Raw genomic sequence first — 23,984 nt, forward strand, 5'->3', positions numbered from 1 at the left:
TCACAATTCCGGGTTCCTTAGTTTGGATACTCGATTCTGTGGAACGATACGTGAGTCAAACTGATTTGTTTGTTATGTGCAATGTTTGTCCGTCTGGTAACCAAGGCAAAATGCGTGTGTATATATATAAATACACACACACACACACACACACACACACACACACACACACACACACACATACACACACACACACACCTCGTAGGCAGTGCTTGGAATGGGTTTTATGACAGCGACATAGTAGAGGTTTACAGTGGTACATCCTACTTTCCAAATGTTGACTTTTTTGCCAAACTATTTTGCTAGAATTTTGTTCCATTCATGGCATTTCGTCTCAGTTACCAGACGGACAAACATTGTACATAACCAACAAATCCGTTTGACTCACGTATCATTCCACAGAATCGAGTACCCAAACTAAGGCACCCAGAATTGTGACTAAGTCTTTGTCTTTTTTCCTATTGAATCATCCACGTAGGGACCAAAAAAGTTCCACTTTGATAAAGGTGAGAAACACTTTTGAATTGTTAAAGGACTAAGAAAAATTAAGATGGAGTCCGTAGTCTTCTCCTTCCGCTTATCACAGTCTTTGCAAATACAAGTCTTCAAAAAAAAGGTAAACGTGATGTTAAATGTAAAACATTTCATTCGCCATGTACCATATTTTCTAGACTATAAACCGCACCGGTATATTAGCAGCACTCACTACATTTTTTAAGAAAAAAAATGTTTCTTTCACATTAGTCGCATCGGACAATAAGAAAAGTGTAGAATACTTTTATTGTCATTGCATAGTAAGAATAAGACATTTGTGGAATACCATGTAAGGCGCCAAACCACAACCCATCGGGAGCAGTTAGAAATTTGCTAGCCCAAGATCGAACCAGTAACCTCCGCTTACAGACAGTAAACTGCAGATATTGTGAAATTATATATTTAAATAGAAAATCTTGTAATTGTTTAATCACATATCTTAATTCTTTCTGAACAGTGCCTGTAACATGGCAGTAAAACAGCTGATCAAACAAAATGTCTTCAATATGCTGTGGAGAGGCGGAGCCGGCAGTCCGACAGAGAAGCAGGGCATGCCGGAGCCCGGCCCAAGATGGCGGCAGGAGGAGGGGACGGTGAGCAAGCGGCGAGGCGGGGCACACCGGGAGCGAAGCCACAATCAAGACCATGTGCGTGGATCGCGCACCTGGGGACAATCTAATAATCCTCTCACATTGTTTAAAAGGGCGACAGCTGTGAACGTCAGGGACAGAGGCTGAGATACTGGACGGAGCCAAAGTGAAGCTGACGCGGAGCGAGAGAGGAGGAGAGCCCGAGACAGACGACGAGCGAGCGAAGAAGAGGAGCTGAAAAGCGACCTGGACTGAGGTTTTTATTTGAGAAAATAAACAAAGTCACAACTCTGCTGAAAGATGTCTCTATTTGGTGGTCCATGGAACTCGCACGACGACTTGAGACTGTCACATATGCTTTAAGATTTTCTTCTCTTTAATAAGGTTCAATATGTTTATCAGGAGTTTTTTGAGTGTTTTATGTAAACACTTTTGAGTTTGAACAATTTCTTAAAGTGGATTGTTTTAGTGCATTGATTTATTTCCTGGGCTTCACGGTGGAAGAGGGGTTAGTGCGTCTGCCTCACAATACGAAGGTCCTGCAGTCTTGGGTTCAATCCCAGGCTCGGGATTTTTCTGTGTGGAGTTTGCATGTTCTCCCCGTGAATGCGTGGGTTCCCTCCGGGTACTCCGGCTTCCTCCCACTTCCAAAGACATGCACCTGGGGATAGGTTGATTGGCAACACTAAATTGGCCCTAGTGTTTGAATGTGAGTGTGGATGTTGTCTGTCTATCTGTGTTGGCCCTGTGATGAGGTGGCGACTTGTCCAGGGTGTACCCCGCGTTCCGCCCGATTGTAGCTGAGATAGGCGCCAGCGCCCCCCGCGACCCGAAAAGGGAATAAGTGGTAGAAAATGGATGGATGGGATTTATTTCCTTCATCCATCCATTTTCTACCGCTTGTCCTGTTAGGCTCCAGCCCCCCCCCCCACCCCCACCCACCGCAACCCCTATCTCATAAATTAGCCGTTAGCAAAGAAAAATCCATATAAGAGCCACACTTTTGTTTTAGCCACAGGGTTTAAATCTTGGGGAAAAAAAGTAAAAGCTTATCGTCCAGAAAATATGTTGTGTTTCACATGTTTTTTTTTTTTTTTACGTGATGTGCAACAATAATCATTATCTATAAAATGAGCTTCGTATTGATATTTTGGAGTGTTAATTGGATTTCTTATGGCAAAAAGTGCTTGGGTTTTTCATACAAGTGGATCTCTGTCTGACCTTTTGGATCAGATTACCAACCAAAACCCAGATAGCAGCGTACTTCAGTTTCCATAATGGGAATAATTGTTATCGGAAGTCGACCAGCAACCTCAAGAGGTTTCACTGTCAAACCGCTGTGTGCATAAGACAAAAAAAAAAAAAGTGTCATTTAATTTTCCTCTGACACTGACAATAATTATATGTAGTCATTATAGCATTGCTAAAATAAACAATACAATAATGGTCCAAGACATCTGCGCACACAGACACACACACACACGCACACGCACACGCACACGCACACGCACACGCAGACACACACACACACACACACACACACACACACACACACACACACACACACACACACACACACACACACACTCTAGTGTCCTGTGGTTAGCCGTGAGAGGAAGCAGCGGTGCGTCTCTCTGCTGACTTAATGTCTTTTAACAGTTTGGCTCCAGGACCCGGGGTTGGCCAGAGCTGCGTTGGAGCCAAAACTGGGCCTGATCATCTGTGACGGCGGAAAAAATAAAAAAGCCTTAGGCAGAACGTGTGAGTGTGTGTGATGTCCTCTATCTCACTCTACTTCCCTCATTTTCTCTATTTCAGTCTGTGTGTAGCCACATGTGTGTGCATGAAGTGTGTGCACACTCCACTCGCTGGTGGAAGCTTAGGGTGACAGAAACACCAGTGGGCTGAATGATGCTGGCCAAAGCCATTGACATAAGCATTAAAGTGACAGTACAATATTTACTGCTGATTCACTCTACTGTCTAATCTGCGGCGCATCGATATCGAACGCATTTACTCTGGTGCACACATTTGCATGCACACGTGTGAGACAGTCCTAACTGGGAGTGACTTGAAAGCAAACATGGAAGGATTGGGAGCAGAGCAGAGGACAAGCAGGAGTGGGGAAATAACTGCTGCTCTGCTTGAGTAAGTTCCTCGCAGTAGTGAGAGTGTTTCTTCTTGTGGAGATTCTATTTTCTACAAGTCACCTTGTCTCTTAGTATCACGAGAACAGTGTCAGGGATTAGAGGCTTAGTAATGTGTGTGTGTGTGTGGGTGTGTGTGCGCTCAAGTACAGTGGGGCAAAAAATTATTTAGTCAGCCACCGATTGTGCAAGTTCTCCCACTTAAAATGATGACAGAGGTCTGTAATTTTCATCATAAGTACACTTCAACAGTGAGAGACGGAATGTGGGAAAAAAAATCCAGGAATTTACATTGTAGGAATTTTAAAGACTTTATTTGTAAACTAGGGTGGAAAATAAGTATTTTGCAACCATTCAAAGTTCTCACTTATGGAAGGAGGTTTTGGCTCAAAATCTCACGATACATGGTCCCATTCATTCTTTCTTTAACACGGATCAATCGTCCTGTCCCCTTAATAGAAAAACAGCACCAAAGCATGATGTTTCCATCCCCATGCTTCACAGTAGGTATGGTGTTCTTGGGATGCAACTCAGTATCTTCCTTCCTCACCCTCCAAATTTTTTTTTTTAAATAAAAATGAATAAATAATTCTTCTGCGGCCCGGTACCAATCGGGCCACGGCCCGGTACCACTGTGTTAAGGAATGTTAGGAATGTGTTAGGGAATGTAAAGGTACTGCAATTTATACACAGACACAGATTAACTCATTTGCAACAAACATTTATTTACCTGTAATACTGTAAAATCAGCAGTGGCATATGTGCAAAAAAACAAACAAACATGTAGAAAAGGTGCATAGGCTATAACGCCATCAGGCCTGCTCTCTCCAAATCAGTGTAACTGAACTATTAAAAAGACGAAAAAATGGTTCAGATCACCGTTAAATAGTCAAGTTTTCACTGCAAATCGCATCAGGATTTAAACCTATTAACAGGAAGGAAAAACATTCAAAAGTGCTATCAGTGGCAGGAACTGCAACCATTCCATTATAACATTTTCAACTTCAAAATAACGAGCAAACAAATTAATAAATGGAGCTATACCACAGATAACAGAAAAACAAAAATCTGTACCATAAAATGTGCATACAAGCGTTGTCAGTAGACCAAAGATTTATTTGGGCCGATTCATTTTAAGGAAAGCACTTCGTGCCAGGATGACCCTTGCTCTGTTGCGCTTGCCTTTGGTGAGGTCACCTGTAACGCTGAAAACCCTCTCTGCGAGAGCTTGAAAAGCTGGAATAGCCAATAAGACTAACGCGAAAGGTTTTAAACAGTGATAAAAAGTGTCACAGCGGAAAAATCACCGATACAAGTCGTATTTTGATGAAAATCATCTCTCAAATTTAGTATTTCACGAGTAAGCCGTGTAATAAACGGGATAACGTCAGATGAGTTGTATGTTGTGGAAAATGCTTACCTGTGTGTGGATTTCGGGGTGATTCGACTGTAAATGTCGCTTCAAGTTTGTTGTGTTTTTCCCCGTAATCCTCGCGCTGCATTTCTTACACTATCTTTGACGTCAAATATAAAATTTCCCCATATGTCCTCTCTCCTCTTCCTCCCCGGCGTTAACATGTTGTCTTCTTCAGTTGTCTTCAGTCTCAAACGCAAACTACGTTTCCGTAACTTCCTTACCACGTCGATCTGATTGGTTCTCTTCCCAACTCCTCCCGCCTCTTCCTAACGAAATGAGTTCTGATTAGATCTCGTCTCTGGCAGACATTTTCGTCTCGTTTTTATTCGTTGACGAATATGTCAATACACCTCGTCATCGTTCTAGTCCACGTAAATTATTTTCTATTTAGTTATTGTCTCATTTTAGTCAGAAAAAAAAGGTTGTTGACGATTACTATGACGAAAATATTTTGTCAACAAAATTAACACTGGAACACACAGAGGAAAAACTAAAACACAAACAAACTGTCAGTGGCAAGCCTGACACTATTTCTACATTCACCCATTCACACACACATTCACACACCAATGGCGGTAGCTGCCATGCAAGGCCCTAACCACGACCCATCAGGAGCAAAGGTGAAGTGTCTTGCTCAAGGACACAGCGGATATGACAAGGTTTTTAGAAGGTGGGGATTGAACCAGGTACCCTCAGGTTGCTGGCACGGCCACTCTCCCAACTGTTCACACCTGAAACTTAAAACCTGCTGTTTTTATGACGGCGCAGAATGTAACCCGCTTTTCTCCAGCAGCTGAGTCTCCCAGTTCCTCCTCTAGCTGCGCCCCCAGACACACCGCTGCTCGCGCTGGGCACAGCACGCCCGTGCAGCAACAACGCTGCAGGCATTTGCGAATCAGCACACCTGGACCTGACGAGAGGGAGCGGCAAAAAAGCCAGCAGACCCAAGAGACATTTGCCAAAACATAGCTTATCTTTCCCAGTAAGCATCACATCTCTTCCTCGTTCCCGTGTTTGATGTCCTGTGTGTCGTCCACAGTGTCTTCCCTGTTGCCTGGGATCGTGTCTCGCCTCACGACCTCCACCCCTATCTCTGCTTGCCTCCCTCGATCCTCGACCCCTGCTTGGATACGAACATCATTGCCTCTCTCCAACCTCCGACTGCTTGCTTCCCTGCTGACTGCCTCTTCGCCTTGCCAATTGGATTCGGCGAAAGATCCACAAAACACGCACCGACAACAATCCCTGGTAAAACTTCCATTGTTAATTCTATACATCGTCCGCACTCATTCACTTGTGGTAGCATACACACCCCACATACTCATCAAGGGTTTTAATGAACCTGGTAAACTGCAGTTCTGCCTTGGTGTCGCCTCTTTCCCTTTGCTCGGTACACAACAGATTTATGTCTTCTGCTTCGAACACATCATCATTTGGCACGCTTACTCCCCCAAAATGTCTCTGTCAAACACCTCCGATTCTTATGGTTTGTTGACTTAGCTCTGGATTGATACGTGGTCATGGCAGAGGAGGTATTTCATATCTAGAGCAGTTTACATGTTGTGTTTTTGTTCAATCCCAGAAAGACTGACTTATAAACACAGACTAAGTCTAAGCTCATTGTGTTTATGAAGCTGCACCAATTCCCTCAGAATTTTCAACACATTTGAAATGTTTTGTCCGGAGGATTATTTGTGATTTGTACATTTTCACAATGTGCTGGTTCTATTTTTGGCCAAAGTGAAACAAAGACAACAACCTGAAGTTGTCTTGATTTGTAAGTTATCATGCCATGACTTTACCATTCCGGCCCATTTGGGAATAGATTTTCTTCCGTGCGGCCCCTGAGTTAAAAGCATTGACGGTTCTATAGCTCCAATGGCACCCTGGGCAGGAAGCCTTTAGAGACACCCTTTGATGACCCTTTTGTGTTGTGCGGGTGATTTAAGGTAAGAAACCTGGAACATAAGCCAGGCTCCATGGGGTGGCCATCAGTCTTGATCTGTCAGGTTGACACAGAGACACAGCAGAGCAGAGGTTTCCAAAGTACGGGTGATCATTTACCTCCAGCAGCTCAATTTTTACTAGCCGGTGACACATTGTAAAATGTCATATCACGATTATCGCGACAAAAATGTTCAGTCATCATTTTTATCACGGTATTGTTGAATAGAATTAAACAAGTCTACTTTACGACATAATCTCTCACCAAAATGTTTTCTCCGCACAAAATACCACAACCTAAAATTGACAACATGAAAGGAGAGTTAACACCATATCCTGTATACCTTGTGAAATTACATACTTGGAGTCATTAGTCATATATTATTTTTTTTTACTTTCAACAATTAGATCAACCTCAGATCGGTTAAAATTAAATGTTTATATTTTTTATGTTTTATGCCTTTATTTCCCCCAAAGAAAACCCTTTTTTTTATGGCGAAATTACTTATGCAATTCTTCTGAGATTGATTGATTGAAGCTTTTATTAGTAGATTGCACAGTTCAGTACATATTCCGTACAATTGACCACTAAATGGTAACACCTGAAATATGTTTTCAACTTGTTTAAGTCGGGGTCCAAGTTAATCAATTCATGGTAATGAATGTTTGTCAAAATTGGATATTTGATGTAAATTAATTAACGCCTTGAATTAGTAAATCATTTATACCAACATGGCTTTTCATTTATAATTACTTTTGAACAATGACTGGTTTAAACCAAAACATAAGACTTGATGGGGGATCCAAAAGTCTGCACTCATAAGTGTTAATAAGTCATATCATTGTATACATTTTTTACCTTCAATGCTTAAATCTCGACACCAAGTTCAAATATATTCGTTGATTTAAAGGTTTTTATATTTTTTAGAGCAATGACAGTTTTAAAGTTAAAAAAAAAAACTGCCTGCATTGCAGCTTTGTGTATTGGTGTCAATGTTGCAATATTAATTCAAATTTGTGTGGTTTTTGTAATAATATTTTTTAAATGGGCTGTGGATCAATAAAAAATTAGCAGCTGGCCGCATTTTTGACACCGCTGCTCTACCATGTGTCGAGAAGGCATTACCAGTTGAGCAAATTCCAAACAGTTTAGTAGGAGGCAATATGAAGAAAGGCAAGATTGTTTAAAAAAAAACACAAAAACAAACAAACAAAAAACAACTCTGCCATGCCTCCATGGTTTGATTTCAAATTTTTAAGACTTATGCAAATCCCAAATACACAAAAACAGGTAATAGATAAGAACATTCGGAATATCATAATAGGTCCCCTTTGCTACACTAAAAGAAATCAATACAAATTGCTGTAACAGGTTCATTTTTAGATCAGGCCGAGTAAAATAATTGTGGAATCACAGAGGTAAAAAAAAAATGATAGAATCACCATGTGAACTTGTATCAGATTAAATCTGTTAATTAGTCTGAAATTTAAAAGTAGTGTTCACACCTTGGAGAGCTTTTGCACCAGGTGGATTGACATGAATCATGGTTCCAACACAAAATATGTCAATTCAAAAAAAGGAGAGCATTATCCAATTTTTTTCAAATTTCTGCAAAAGATGGTGATAGTTCCACATCTGTCAGCTGTCTAAAATCCGGAACAAGTGTTGCGTTCAGGTCCCGTCGTAGCGAGGATCATATTCCCCAGGATGTGGAAGAATGGGCAAAAATACTGTTTGCAGGTAGGAGAATCCTTATTAATTCAAGGAAAGGCAAAATTAGAACAACTAAAGACAGTGTCCAAACAGTGTCCAAGGGCGAACAAGGTTAAAATCTTTAAACCTTGAAAAGAAAACACTTAAACGTGGTGAGAACAAGCAAATGCAACTTGTCGTGACTCATGAGTAGCAAACAATGCAACCGCGCAGAGTGTGCGCTGATGTGGGCTTAAAAAAAGGATACAATTATGGCGGTAGCAGGTGGAGCCACTAATTATGACAATGAAGCCAGATGTGAAAAAATTATTTATGCATTTAGCAACAGGACAAATAACTAAGGCTTACTGGTAACATAAACGAGAAACCATAAACAGACATGATCAGTAGTGACGGATCATGACACCAAGTCCCAACAACATGGGAATGTAATAAAAGGCAAGCGTTGGGCAAGCTGATGATGCTGGAACTGACTATTTATTTATCCATCAATCAAAATGATGTTTGGAGATGACATGATTTTTAAAAATGATAATGTATCTGGCCATAGAACGAAAACTGTTAAACTTTCCCTGAAGAACAGTTCATAAGGTCATGGCCTGCAATTGCATATAGTCTAGATCTAAATCCAATCAAAAATCGGTGGTGGAAATGGAAGAAAATGGTCCATGACAAGACTCCAACCTGTAAAGCTGATCTGGTAAGAGCAGTTAGAGAAAGTTGGAGCAAGATTGAAGAAGAGTACCATTTTTAACTTGTTAAGTCCATCCCTCAGAGACTGCCAACTGTTCTAAAAGCCAGAGGTGGTGCAACAAAAGTACTAGTGGTGTGTTGCGCAGTGACAGAGTGGCCGTGCGCAACCCGAGTGTCCGTGGTTCAATCCCCACCTACTACCAACCTCGTCACGTCCGTTGTGTCCTGAGCAAGACACTTCACCCTTGCTCCTGATGGGTGCTGGTTAGCGCCTTGAATGGCAGCTCCCTCCGTCAGTGTGTGAATGTGTGTGTGAATGGGTAAATGTGGAAATAGTGTCAAAGCGCTTTGAATACCTTGAAGGTAGAAAAGCGCTATACAAGTAGAACCCATTTATTCATTTATCATTTAAATCCTTTTATTACCATGATTCCATATTTTCCGTCAGAATTGAGTGATTACATAATTTTGTCACTCTGCTTGATCTAAAAATGAGACCGTTACCGACTGTCACAATTTAGTTTTAGATTTTTTTAAAGCAAGAAAGTAACCATGTGAAAAGACACATTTTGTGTCATGTCTGCTGTCTGATTTTTTGAAACTGAATGGAACTGAATTAACATCCTCAAAGACAGCTGATTCTATCATTATTGCAAGGGGTTGTGTACACGATCGGTCCATGAAATACTATTTTGAAACCCCCATTGGGCGTTCTTGTGTCATGACGGAAACGTTCAGGCCGCAGTTGAACAATTCTGAAAAAAAATGGGACATAGCCGTTCATTCACCAGCAAGGACACATAATAAAGATATAAACACGCTGGATGACGTACAGTGGGGCAAAAAATTATTTAGTCAGCCACCGATTGTGCAAGTTCTCCGACGTAAAATGATAACAGAGGTCTGTAATTTTCATCATAGAAGATTGAAGAAGTGAGAGACAGAATGTGAAAAAATAATCCAGGAATTCATATTGTAGGAATTTTAAAGAATTTATTCGTAAATTATGGTGGAAAATAAGTATTTGGTCAACCATTCATAGCTCTCACTGATGGAAGGAGGTTTTGGCTCAAAATCTCACGATACATGGCCCCATTCATTCTTTCCTTAACATGGATCATTCGTCCTGTCCCCTTAGCAGAAAAACAGCCCCAAAGCATGATGTTTCCACCCCCATGCTTCACAGTAGGTATTGTGTTCTTGGGATGCAACTCAGTATTCTTCTTCTTCCAAACACGATGAGTTGAGTTTATACTTTGCAGCAGAATTTGTGAAGGAGGGCCAGAGACAGAGAGAGAGCGAGAGAGCGAGACAGTGGATTGCTGGTTAATCGAGGCATACTTGATCGACAGCCATACAGGTCACACTGAGGGTGGCTGTATAAACAACTTTAAAACTTTTACAAATATGCGCCACACTGTGAACTCACACCAAACAAGAATGACAAACACATTTCTGGAGAACGTCTGCACTGTAACACAACATAAACACAAAAGAACAAATACCCAGAACCCCTTGCAGCATTAACTCTTCCAGGACAGTACACTATACATCCTACCCCCCCACCTCAATGCCGATTACATCAAATATTCAACTTTGAAAAATAATTTTGGTGGAAGATGTTTTGTGTGTTTGCCATAAAAATAATTGTTTTGTTTGACAAAAAGGGCGGAAAACAAACAAAAAAAAACACATAAAAAAACAAAAACATTTTGAAATGAGGAATAAATCTGAAGTTGATGTAGACTCCAGAGATTTAAGCGTTAAATATAAAAGGTATGTAAGCCCTGGCACACCATTATCATCATTTCATGACCGGAGCAAAACACTTTTTACACTTTTATACTGAAATAAATACACCTACAACTTATTAAATAAAAACATAGAAAAGAATACCAGCAGCGGTAAAGTTTCGATCCATGAAGGAAAGAAGATATTGAATGAACGTTTATAACTGAATACATTTAACTGTACATATGCATCCGAATTTGTCTTCTTTTTTAATTATTTCTTTAAATGAATTAGGTAACGTTTATGAAGACCTTTTTCCAAAACACAATATAGAATGTCAGATATAACAGGACAATGCATATGTTTATCTTTTGTTTTCAAAATGTTTACAAAAAGTGGGACCCCAAAAATGTACTGTGGGAAACCATTTTTATGAGTTGATTTTGAAAATTCCAAGCGCCAAAACTGCTGTCAAAAGAGGAGAAAAAATGCCTTATTTAAATCAATATATTATTTATAAAGCAAGTTCAACTTTCACCTAGTCCCGGCCTTGGCGTGCTGCCCGCCTTGGCACGCATATGTGTGTCCTCTTTTTGGGATTTCAGAATATGGTCAGCCTACTCATAATCCTACATAGCAAAAGCGCTGTAATGACAACTATCGCCCCCTAGAGCACAGGAGACACACAGCATATGGCCAACAGTCATATAACAGTATGTGAACTGAGACTTCACACACGTGTGAAAATAGAAGAAAGCTAATTATTTGATATATCAGACTAATTTAGTGCAAGGAAGTGCACTGAATTGGTTATTTTTAATGTATGAGTAGTGTGGTTCTAAACCTGCTCCATGGGTAAAATGCCTTGACATAACTTCCACTATAAACACAATTGACTTAACACTATAGAGAGATAATAGGACAGAAGGGTTTAGATACCTGCAGGTGAGAGACTATAGAAGAATGGCCACAGCAGTTATATTAACAAGAGTCATAGTCCCCTCATGGCAGCAACAGTAAGGTAATAAAATAACATCTCCTTAAAATAAGTTTCTGTGCTTGACACAATACAAAATGACTCCATTTGGTTTTATTAACTTCATCTGAGCAGTATAGGGGAACCCAGGATCCTGGAGGCTGCCCCTCCGACACATTTTATTTTATTTTATTTTCTTTAAATTTGGAAAGCTATCGAGAAACTAAGCCGCTACTTTTTCCTATGCTTTGAACCCTGCGGCTTATAAAACAGTGCAACCTATCTATGGATTTTTCTTCGCTGATGCCCACAATGCAAATAGTTAAAAAATAAATAAATAAAACAGCAAATACACTGAAAAAGGTGTTTGTGCTATGGTGACATCTTTTGGAGGTGCTGCAATGCATTTATGTTTACAGTTTATGTTTTCACTTGTATGTATCCTTCATCACTCCGAGGAACGGTTGTAAGTTTTACAAATAATCTATACATACTTACTAAACTTTCCCATGTGTGACGTCTGTAAGAGTGTTTTCATGCATATTTGTAATGTAATCAAGCGAGCGTTATTGGCATTAACTAATATGCTAACATGATTACACGTGTTGGTATTATTTATCTATTTTTTCCCCTCAATTTTAGTGCGTGCGGTGCGCTCTATAATCAGAAAAATACGGTATAAATCCATTTAGAATCAAAATAAATCAGAATCGTGATTCGGATATGACTGCAATGAGATGGCGACTTGTCCAGGGTGTACACCGCCTTCTGCCCGATTGTAGCTGAAATAGGCATCAGCGCCCCCCGCGACCTTAAAGGGGATAAGCGGTAAAAAAATCGATGGATGGATGGATTCGGATATGAATTCAAATATTTTAGCCCTTCAAATACATCCACAGTATGAAGGGGATTCTTCTGGTCCCATTTGTTAACCTGACACATGAAACGTGAAGAATTGGGGCATGTGCTCTATCCACTTTAGCCGCCAGATGGAAATTGAGTGTTGAATATCTCGAAATGTGTTTTATGGCAATTCCCACTTAGACCACAGCGTCAGTTGCTATGTAGAGTGGTGCTGTCCATCATTTTCAGTAAACTGCATTGCAAAAATTAACAACCCCCTCTTCTTCTCACGTCAAATCCACCCAGGAATAGGACCATATAAATCCCTTCCCCACTGTACTCCGAGGGAAGCAATAACTGCAAGTGACCATCAAAATTCAAAGATTTAATTAAAATGACCACACAATTGAAAACTATTTAAAGGGGAACATTATCACAATTTCAGAAGGGTTAAAACCAATAAAAATCGGTTCCCAGCGGCTTATTTTATTTTTCAAAGTTTTTTTCAAAATTTTACCCATCACGCAATATCCCGAAAAACGGCTTTAAAGTGCTTGATTTTAACCATCGTTATATCCACCCGTCTATTGTCCTGTAATGTCACAACGTGACATCACCACAAACAAAGATGGCGGATAGCACAGAAAGGTATAGCATAGTAGTTTGGATTCAGACTCGGATTTCAGCGGCGCAAGCGATTCGACAGATTACGCATGTATTGAAACGGATGGTTGGAGTGTGGAGGCAGATAGCGAAAACGAAATTGAAGAAGAAACTGAAGCTATTGAGCCATATCACGACAGACAGCGGCACGGGAGGAAGCCAGGACGAATTTGGCGATCACCTTCTAACCAACCATTGGTATGTGTTTGTTTGGCATTAAATGTGGGTGGAGGGAAATGCTGGATGCAAATATAGCTATAAATGAGGCATAATGATGCAATATGTACATACAGCTAGCCTAAATAGCATGTTAGCATCGATTAGCTTGCAGTCATGCCGTGACCAAATATGTCTGATTAGGACACTCCACATAAGTCAATAACATCAACAAAACTCACCTTTGTGATTTCGTTGACTTGATCGTTGGAAATGCATCTGCTTTGAGTGTCGCAGGATATCCACACATTCTTGCCATCTCTGTCGTAGCATAGCTGTCGTCGGTAAAGTGTGCTGAACAAACGAGGGACTTTCGCATCTTTTGACCACAAGTGCAACTTGAGTCTGTCTCAGTTCGTGTTGTTACGCCCTCCGACAACACACCGACCAGGCATGATGTCTCCAAGGTACGGAAAACAGTCGAAAAAACGGAAAATAATAGAGCTGATTTGACTTGGTGTGTGTAATGTGTTTGAGAAAATGGCCGATTGCTTCCTGTTGTGACGTCACGGGTGAAAGGTCATTGCTCCCACAGCGAACAATTGAAAGGCGTTTAAATCGCCAAATTCACCCTTTTAGAGTTCGGAAATCGGTTAAAAAAACAAATGGTCTTTTTTCTGCAACATCAAGGTATATATTGACGCTTACATGGGTCTGGTGATAATGTTTCCTTCTAAAGTGCAACTTAAATGATGCCAGTCATAAATACTCCACAAATATCTCCCTCTGCTTTTCTCAAAAGTAGCTCGAGCAGCGATGAAAGTTGGAGACCCCTGACCTAGAAAATGTGGCCCTGTGCCCATGTGGCCCTTAGCTAAAACTGCCACTGGCGAAGAGTTATACTCCCTCCATCAAAGGGTCACAGAAAAATCTGCACCCGATCACACAAGCATGTCACTGGGTTTGCTAACTTTTCCCTTCCAAACCGCCATCCCAGTGTTTCTCAGCCAGTTGGTTGACAGACCCCCCCCCACCCCGCCCGTCCTGTCTCGCTTTCACTGCCAAAATGGCCAACATGTGTTTGGAAAATGAATGTGCCTCAAAGAGGTCAAACAGTGATGCGGTACAAAGCTTTGGGTTCGATTGGTTAAGTACAGACCACCTCGTGTTCCCCCCTGATTACGGGGCTGCTTGCTGCGGCTCTTTAAATATTTCATATCATTCATAATTCACCAGCGCCGGAAAGTTAAGAGCACTTACAAAGGCCGTAATTTGAGAGAAGAAACAAGTGGAAGTGGAGGGCTGCATGGTGACAGTGATGTATTTAAGCAGTGCTGATTAGAAATGTCCTAATGCACGAGAGACTAATGGAGACGGATGAAAAAGGTTCACCAGAGAGTTGAAACACATTGATGTGTAATTTATTAAGCTTTGTGGCCTTTATCAAATCAGTCATATTTTTTTTTTTTTGCCATTTGGCATTAAATGTTAGAATTTCGGGGGGGGTGGAAAAAAAAGGCACACAGTCTTTCTGCAGCTGTGCCTTAAAGTACGTGCTACAGACGAAGAGCTCGACAGACGGGCCTTATTGACTCCATGTGGGAAACGGTTGAGGTTAGAAACGGCGAATGAAAAAGCACTGCAGAAATCCAATCTCATAATGCAAACAAGCCAAATGTGTAAACCACAGCATTTGCAAATAACAAGAAAACAACTTTCAGAATCACAAGTGACCAGTGACACAACAGCTAACAGACAACTGACACATTTTCGGGAAAAGACGCATTCTTTTTGGATTTTTACAGTTTGTTGAGTAAAACGTCAAACTGTATTCGTGATTTAAATCTGTGGTAAGGAATAACTCAGAGAAATATGCAACGGAAGATTGTGGTTGGAATACAAAATGTAAAATATATGTTGGGTTGTATCAGTATGCACTGTATAAGGGTTATGAAGAAGATGTATTTGATCATCATCTTACGTAAACACTCGCAAATCTTTACAAAATATTGTATTTTCCGGTCTATATGCCGGTACTTTTCCCCAATCTTTAAATCCTTCTTTTATACAAAAGCTGCGGCTAATCTATGGATTTTCCTTCACTAAAAAGCTAAATTATAGAATGGATTAGGTAAAGAAATCTAACTGAAACGATCCACTTTAAAGAACTGTTCAAATCCAAAGTTTTTACAGAGTACAAGGAAGAAGAATCCTGATAAACATCTTGACCTTTTTTAAAAAGGGAGAAAATCTTATTCATCTCACAAAGGATGAATAAAGACAACATATGAGAAATCCATTCTCATAATGCAAACAAGCCAAATGTGTAAACCACAGCATTTGCAAATAACAAGAAAACAACTTTCAGAATCACAAGTGACCAGTGACACAAGAGCTAACAGACAACTGACACATTTTCGGGAAAAGACGGATTCTTTTTGGATTTTTACAGTTTGCTGAGTAAAACGTCAAACTGTATTCGTCGCAAAACAATACTTGATTTAAATCTGCGGTAAGGAATAACACTGAGAAATATGCAACGGAAGATTGTGGTTGGAACACAAAATGTAAAAAATATGTTGGGTCGTATCAGTATGCACTGTATAAGGGTTATGAAGAAGATGTATTTGATCACTTCCGGTCCCAAAAGAAGACGCATCAGGCAATGGAGCAATGTGTCTTACGTAAACACTCGCAAATCTTTACAAAATATTGTATTTTCCGGTCTATATGCCGCTACTTTTTCCCAAGCTTTTAAATCCTTCGTTTACACGCACCATCTGGAAACAATTAAATAAATATTTAAAAAATCTTTCTATGTATCTCATTTCACAACACACCTGTATATATCTGAGGTTTATAGTCCGGTGGTGTGGTTAATATATGAAACAATCCTTTTTTTTTTTTTTTAAACTTAGCGGGTTCGGAAATAAATTATGAATAAAACATTTATTTACTATAAAATTTCAGTCATTTTCCTCAAGTTTTTTCCTATCGCAGCACAGAGTCAATCCCATGTTGGTTTAGTGACTGCTCACTGCATGCAGATTGCTGTGGTTCAAGTGTGGCTACCGCACACACTTCCCGCCTGTCAATCATTGAGTCTATTCCTGTTTTTTTCAGAAAAATTTTTTCTCAGGTGTGCATGGTGCACTTGTAAGAATGTTTCCGTGTTCACAAGCTTCACAATTAAGTGCCGCGAGGCATTCATGGAGAGTATTCAGTTTCCCAGCAAAAAACAAACAAACCCATAACCTAATGATTCATACGTTTCTTCATTGCTTGTTTGAAACATGTTGGGTTTGGGTGGCATGATTTTTGCAGTGGTCGGCGTCAGGAAGCAGTGTTCAGGTAAGATGATTTACTCTAATAATAAGGCAATTTAACATAGAAGGTTGTGCTGCCTGGAGGCTAACTTAGCATAGTAAAATAGAGACATCCATCCATCCATTTTCTACTGCTTATTCTCTTTGGGGTTGCGGGGGGTGCTGGTGCCTATCTCAGCTACAATCGGGCGGAAGGCGGAGTACACCCTGGGTGACAATAGAAAATAATAGTCATAGCGTTGTGACGCCACCACAAGCAGTTGCATGAAGCGAACAAGACAACCAGGACAAGTGTGGTGTGAGGCAGGTACAAATGGTCTCTGATTAGTGATCAGGAGCAGGTGAAAGTCCTGGCCACTAATCAGAGGCAGGTGAAAAAAATCTGTGTCCATGGAAACCAACAAAACTCAAGAGGTTGCTGAAAACAAAAAGAGACAATCAACTAAGGATATTGCAAACTAAATATAACATGGGCCGGGCAACGGCTCACGATAAAACATGTCTATTAAATAACAAAATAAAAAATATAGCATTATTTTCTGTAACGATAGTACTCACTTGAAAAAAAATTCTTCAACTTGCAATTACTTTTTCGCATTCTTTAGATTCATATGAATGCACAGATGAAGGGGGTAGACAATTTCAATGGAGGGTATGTCTCGCCAGATCACCGGCTCAAACACTTGGCGGGCAAACACTCGCATTGGTAGCGGACATGCCAACAAAGTGAGCAATTGACAGAAAATGTGGAAAGGTAAGGCTCTACTTATCAAGCTAGCTCGATGCTAATTTGCACTGCATATGCCATAACAATGCTACTGATTAGCACTGCAGATTTTATATGGGGATTTCAACGTCTCCAAGTTTGACAACAAAAGATGCAAATTACAATCAATCAGCTGGTATGTATTAAATACAATACTTACGGTATACATGCTTTGTGGAGCTCAACAAAACACAAGACTGGCGCATTCACTTTATGGGCAAAACAAGACGTCCTGTCTACGCCAACACACCCAGTGCAAACTGAAATGAATGCATACTTGTAAATGCAACTCAAAAGCGTTATGGAACATGATACACCAACAGGACAGCACAATTAACATTTTAAGTAAAAATATACATTTTTATTAATTAAACAAATTAACATGTGTCACGAGTGAGGGAAGAGTGGATCGTGAGATCGACAGGCGGATTGGTGCGGCGTCTTCAGTAATGCGAACGTTGTATCGATCCGTTGTGGGGAAGAAGGAGCTAGCCGGAAGGCAAAGCTCTCAATTTACCGGTCGATCTATGTTCCCATCCTCACCTATGGTCATGAGCTTTGGGTCATGACCGAAAGGATAAGATCACGGGTACAAGCGGCCGAAATGAGTTTCCTCCGCCGGGTGGCGGGGCTCTCCCTTAGAGATAGGGTGAGAAGCTCTGCCATCCGCGAGGAACTCAAAGTAAATCCGCTGCTTCTCCACATCGAGAGGAGCCAGATGAGGTGGCTCGGGCATCTGGTCAGGATGCCACCCGAAAGCCTCCCTAGTGAGGTGTTTAGGGCACGTCCAGTCGGCAGGAGGCCACGGGGAAGACCCAGGACACGTTGGGAAGACTATGTCTCCCGGCTGGCCTGGGAACGCCTCGGGATCCCCCGGGAAGAGCTAGACGAAGTGGCTGGGGAGAGGGAAGTCTGGGCTTCCCTGCTTAGGCTGCTGCCCCCACGACCCGACCTCGGATAAGCGGAAGATGATGGATGGATGGATGAAACATGTGTCACTACATGAACACAAAAGAAAGTACAGAAAAAAAAAAAGGATTTTGAAATTGCTTCAAATGTGCAACTCCTTCCTACACACAATAAATACATTACCGATGTCAAACCATTAATTTGTTAAAATCAGATTAATCACACATTTGTAAGTAATTAATCCTGACAATCGCAGCACATCACTTGGATACATAATTTAAATTACCTTTAAAAAAAGTTGCCATATTTTTACAGAAATGCAATTTCATCATCAGAATGTCTTACAGGAACATTGTTTTATATTTTTTTACTTGAATACACACCATTATTTTGTTAAAAACCTATTAACAGTTTTAATTAAAGTTCTTTCAGGCGGTATATTGACGTTATATTTGCCAGCGACCACACCAGGCACGATCTCCTCACCATGGGGGTTCGGGGGTAGTGGAGGGGGGTATATATTTTCAAGTATTTCCTATATATATATATATATATATATATATATATATATATATATATATATATATATATATATATATATATACACATACATAAATAACCCATTCATATATCCGTTCGGCCACCGTGTTCACTGGAGAAGTTGGATCTACAAAATTTGCAGGCAGCATACCCCTTCCCCTTCGATTTGTCCTGGATGAACCAAAATTATTTTTTCCAATCATTTTGGAACTTGCAAGCGTACTTTTTCTTCTTACTCGTCGTCGCCATGTCTCTTCTTTGCTCTTCTGCTTCGTCTGTGTTATGTTTTTGGACATTACTACTTGCCATAGTTTTGAAGCAATGCATGATGGAGTCCGGATGTTGTCTTGTCAGTATATTAACGTGCCGGCTGGAATAAACACACGCTGGGATACAGGTCCGTGCCTGCCTACTTTATGGGTTATAGATAAAGCTATGGATAACGGAGACATTTATAATAGTCTCTTTTTCAGGTGAGAGAGGACGCTAAAGGCAGTGCCTTTAAGGCACGCCCCCAATACTTTTGTCCGGGTGGAAATCGGGAGAAATTTGGGAGAATGGTTGCCCAGGGAGATTTTCGGGAGGGGCACTGAAATTCGGGAGTCTCCTGGGAATATCGGGAGGGTTGACAATAGGACTGCAAATCTTTGGGTGTCCCACGATTCGATTCAATATCGATTCTTGGGGTCACGATTCGATTCAAATCGATTTTTTTCCAATTCAACACGATTCTCGATTAAAAAATATTTTTTTCCGATTCAAAAGGATTCTCTATTTATTCAGTACATAGGATTTCAGCAGGATCTACCCCAGTCTGCTGACATGCAAGCAGCGTAGTAGATTTTTGTAAAAAGCTTTTATAATTGTAAAGGACAATGTTTTATAAACTGATTGCAATAATGTAAAATTTGTTTTAACTATTAAACGAATCAAATATATGACTTATTTTATCTTTGTGAAAACATTGGACACAGTGTTGTCAACTATATGAAATGTACCCCAGTGTAAGCCATTGTGACACTATTGTTCTTTTTTTTATTTTTATAAATGTCCAATGATAATGTCAATGAGGGATTTTTAATCACTGCTATGCTGAAATTATAACTAATATTGACACTGTTGTTGATAATATTCATTTTTGTTTCAGTACTTTTGGTTTGTTCTGTTTCGTGTTTGTGTCTCCTCTAAATTGCTCTGTTTATTGCAGTTCTGAGTGTTGCTGGGTCAGGTTTGGTTTCGGAATTGGATTGCATTGTTATGGTATTGCTGTGTTTGTTTTGATGGATTGATAAAAAAAAACAAAAAAAAAAACGATTTTTTAAAAATGGGAATCGATTCTGAATCGCCCAACGTGAGAATCGCAAATTCAAATCAACTTTTTCCCACACCCCGAGTTGACAAGTATGCTCCTCACCCATCTTTGCACTGACATATGCATTGACCTGATTACTGACTGAACAACAGTCCATGCCACCTTTCAGCTAACTATTTGTTAAGATGTGGGACAGGGGTCAGCAACCCGCGGCTCTCTAGCTGCATGCAGCTCTTTATCGCCATCCTAGTGGCTCTCTCAAGCTTTTTCAAAGATGTGTGAAAATGGAAAAAAATTAAAAAAGAAAAAACATTTTGTTTTACTATGGTTTCTGTTGCAATACAAACATGACACAAACCTTCCTAGTTATTAGAAATCCCATTGTCTGTATTTACCATACTTGACTGATGAGAGTATTTGGTGAGCACTGTTTTGTCCTACTAATTTCAGCAGTCCTGGAACTCACCGTAGATCAGTACCCTGGGGGTACTTGAAGGTATGCCAAGGGGTACGTGAGATTTTTTTAAAATATTCTAAAAATAACAACAATTCAAAAATCCTTCATAAATATATTTATTTAATAATACTTCCAACAAAATATGAATTTAAGTTCATACTGTGAAAAGAAATGCAACAATGCAATATTCAGTGTTGACAGCTAGATTTTTTTGTGGACATGTTCCATGAATATTGATGTTAAAGATTTATTTTTTGGTGAAGAAATTTTTAAAATTAAGTTCATGGATCCAGATGGATCTCTATTACAATCCCCAAAAAGGGCACTTTATGTTGATGATTAAAAAAAAAAAAAACATAAAGTGCCCTTTTTGGGGATTGTAAAAAAGGGCACTTTATGTTGATGATTAGCTTCACGGTGGGAGAGGGGTTAGTGCGTCTGCCTCACAATACGAAGGTCCTGCAGTCCTGGGTTCAAATCCAGGCTCGGGATCTTTCTGTGTGGAGTTTGCATGTTCTCCCCGTGAATGCGTGGGTTCCTTCCGGGTACACCGGCTTCCTCCCGCTTCCAATGACATGCACCTGGGGATAGGTTGATTGGCAACACTAAATGGTCCCTAGTGTGTGAATGTGAGTGTGAATGTTGTCTGTCTATCTGTGTTGGCCCTGCGATGAGGTGGCGACTTGTCCAGGGTGTACCCCGCCTTCCGCCCGATTGTAGCTGAGATAGGCGCCAGCGCCCCCCGCGACCCCAAAAAAGGGAACAAGCGGTAGAAAATGGATGGATGGATGGATGTTGATGATTATTTCTATGTGTAGAAATCTTTATTTATAATTGAATTACTTGTTTATTTTTCAACAAGTTTTTAGTTATTTTTACATCTTTTTTTCTAAATAGTTCAAGAAAGACCACTACAAATGAGCAATATTGTGCACTGTTATACAATGTATTAAATCAGAAACTGATGACATAGTGCTGTATTTTACTTCCTTGTAGCTGAGATAGGCGCCAGCGCCCCCCGCGACCCCGAAAGGGAATAAGCGGTAGAAAATGAATGAATGAATGAATGAATGAATGAATCTCTTTTTTTTAACCAAAAATGCTTTGTTGTGATTAGGGGTACTTCAATTAAAAACATTTTCACAGGGGGTACATCATTAAAAAAAGGTTGAGAACCACTACCGTAGATTGTTTACATGTATAACTTTCTCCGATGCTGCCACAGAAAGACATGTTTTATGCCACTCATTCTTTGTCTCATTTTTTCCAACAAATGTTTTATGCTGTGCTTGAATGCACAAAAGTGAGGTTTGTTGGTGTTATTGATTTGCTGGAGTGCTTACCAGGCATATTTGGTCAATGCATAACTGCAAGCTAATCGATGGTAACATGCTATTTAAGCTAGATGTATGTACATATTGCATCATAATGCCTCATTTGTAGGTATATTTGAGCTCTTTTAATTTACTTTAATTATGTCCTCTGTGTATTAATTTTACATGTGCATGTCTCATGACATAATATCTGTATGTATTATTGGATGCATTTCTGATAGTTGTTTGTGTGCCATGTTGTTCCAGACCACAGCAAACATTACCTAGGTCGCAAAATTATAATAGATCCATTAGAAGAAGACTGCCTGCCTTTTCCTTTAACTTGGACGGACTCTTCTTTACCTTTGGTCATTCCAAGACAGTCATTTCCAGAAGTTATTTCATACTGTGACAAGCCTCCGTTTTACTAATGTTTTCCAATGCTGCAAAAATGTGTAGAATAAAAAATTAAATGCTGTATTTCTGTCAACGAACATTTGCGTCAGCCTGTGACACATAGTCAATTTGATAGTAGGCTAATATAGCTAATATAGACACATACATCATATATTGCCTTCATTTTAAAACTTACAGGACTGTCTCAGAGAATTAGAATATTGTGATAAAGTCCTTTATTTTCCGTAATGCAACTAAAAACTTGGTCTGAGGAAATATTTTAATTTTTTGAGATAGGATTTTTTAAATTTTCTTAAGCTGTATGCCATAATCAGCAATATTAAAAGTAATAAAAGGCTTGCAATATTTAAGTTGATGTGTAATGAATCCAGAAAGTATGACATTTTCATGTTCAGAAAATAAAGGACTTTATCACAATATTCAAATTTTCTGAGACAGTCCTGTATATAAGGCTTTTAATTTTTTACGACTCCAGACAGATTACATTTTTTGTATTTTTGGTACAATATGGCTCTTTCAACATTTTGGGTTGCTGATCCCTGGTGTAGAGGCATGCGTGCTCAAAATATTATTAATTCATTATTTATGCATGTATATTGCGATATTGTGTTGTGATTAATTGCATGAGTAAACTTGTTGATTTTGATAACCCTAAAATAAATGTTAGGGTCATTAAATAAATAACTGTAAAATTGGCACGAAAATGACATTTTTTATCAAAGTTTCTTTTCAAAAATCTGGGAAAGCATTAGATACTCAATTTAATCTCTTGTAAGGGTTTATTTGCTATAAAGAGTGAATATATTTTTATTATGTTTTTTATTTCTTGTAAAGAAAAAAAAGAAGCTATTAACACGTTATTAACATGAATTTAACAGCCCCTGTCGTGAATATTTTTTTTTTTTTGGTTTGGTTGTTGATGAGCGAATCCACTCGAGCAAAAATAAACACAAGGATGTATTCTTCCTCAATGGCTCCCATCCTCTTCAGTTCCGGTTGGAGAAGGTTAGGGACGCAGCAGATTGTTTCCCAACGCGTGGGACTGAAACAAAATGGGGAATTATACGGTTTCCAGCTGCGAGATGTTGTGAGCACAAGTGGAGTGGCAGGGTGGCACGGTGGCACGGTGGAGGTGCATTTTTACCGAGCACTCATGACACATGAAAGAGTCCAGCCTGCTGTCTGCTGTCCTTCATTAGAACTTGTCCGGGATGCAGCTGGCTATACTTACCTTTAATAGTGCCGATAATTAGCTCTGCCATTGGACATTGTCCTGACGTAAACACACTGCCACTCATACACACCACACGCACACACACTTTTTCGGGGGTACATGGAAGGGAATCATTATCAGGGATAATTTGAACGCAATTTTGAGGCTCACCTATTACCTCTGTTTTGGTTCCTCCTGGTCATTAGCGGAGCTGTCAGGAAGATTGAATATTACACATTTAGAGGGGGGTCCCTGACTCCAGGTGTCAAGAGAGGTTAGGTAGAGCAAACGCAATGACAGACTATCACACACGCAGCCCCTGC

The sequence above is a fragment of the Nerophis ophidion genome, linkage group LG05 (genome assembly GCF_033978795.1).
Source record: "Nerophis ophidion isolate RoL-2023_Sa linkage group LG05, RoL_Noph_v1.0, whole genome shotgun sequence".
Lineage (NCBI taxonomy): Eukaryota > Metazoa > Chordata > Actinopteri > Syngnathiformes > Syngnathidae > Nerophis > Nerophis ophidion.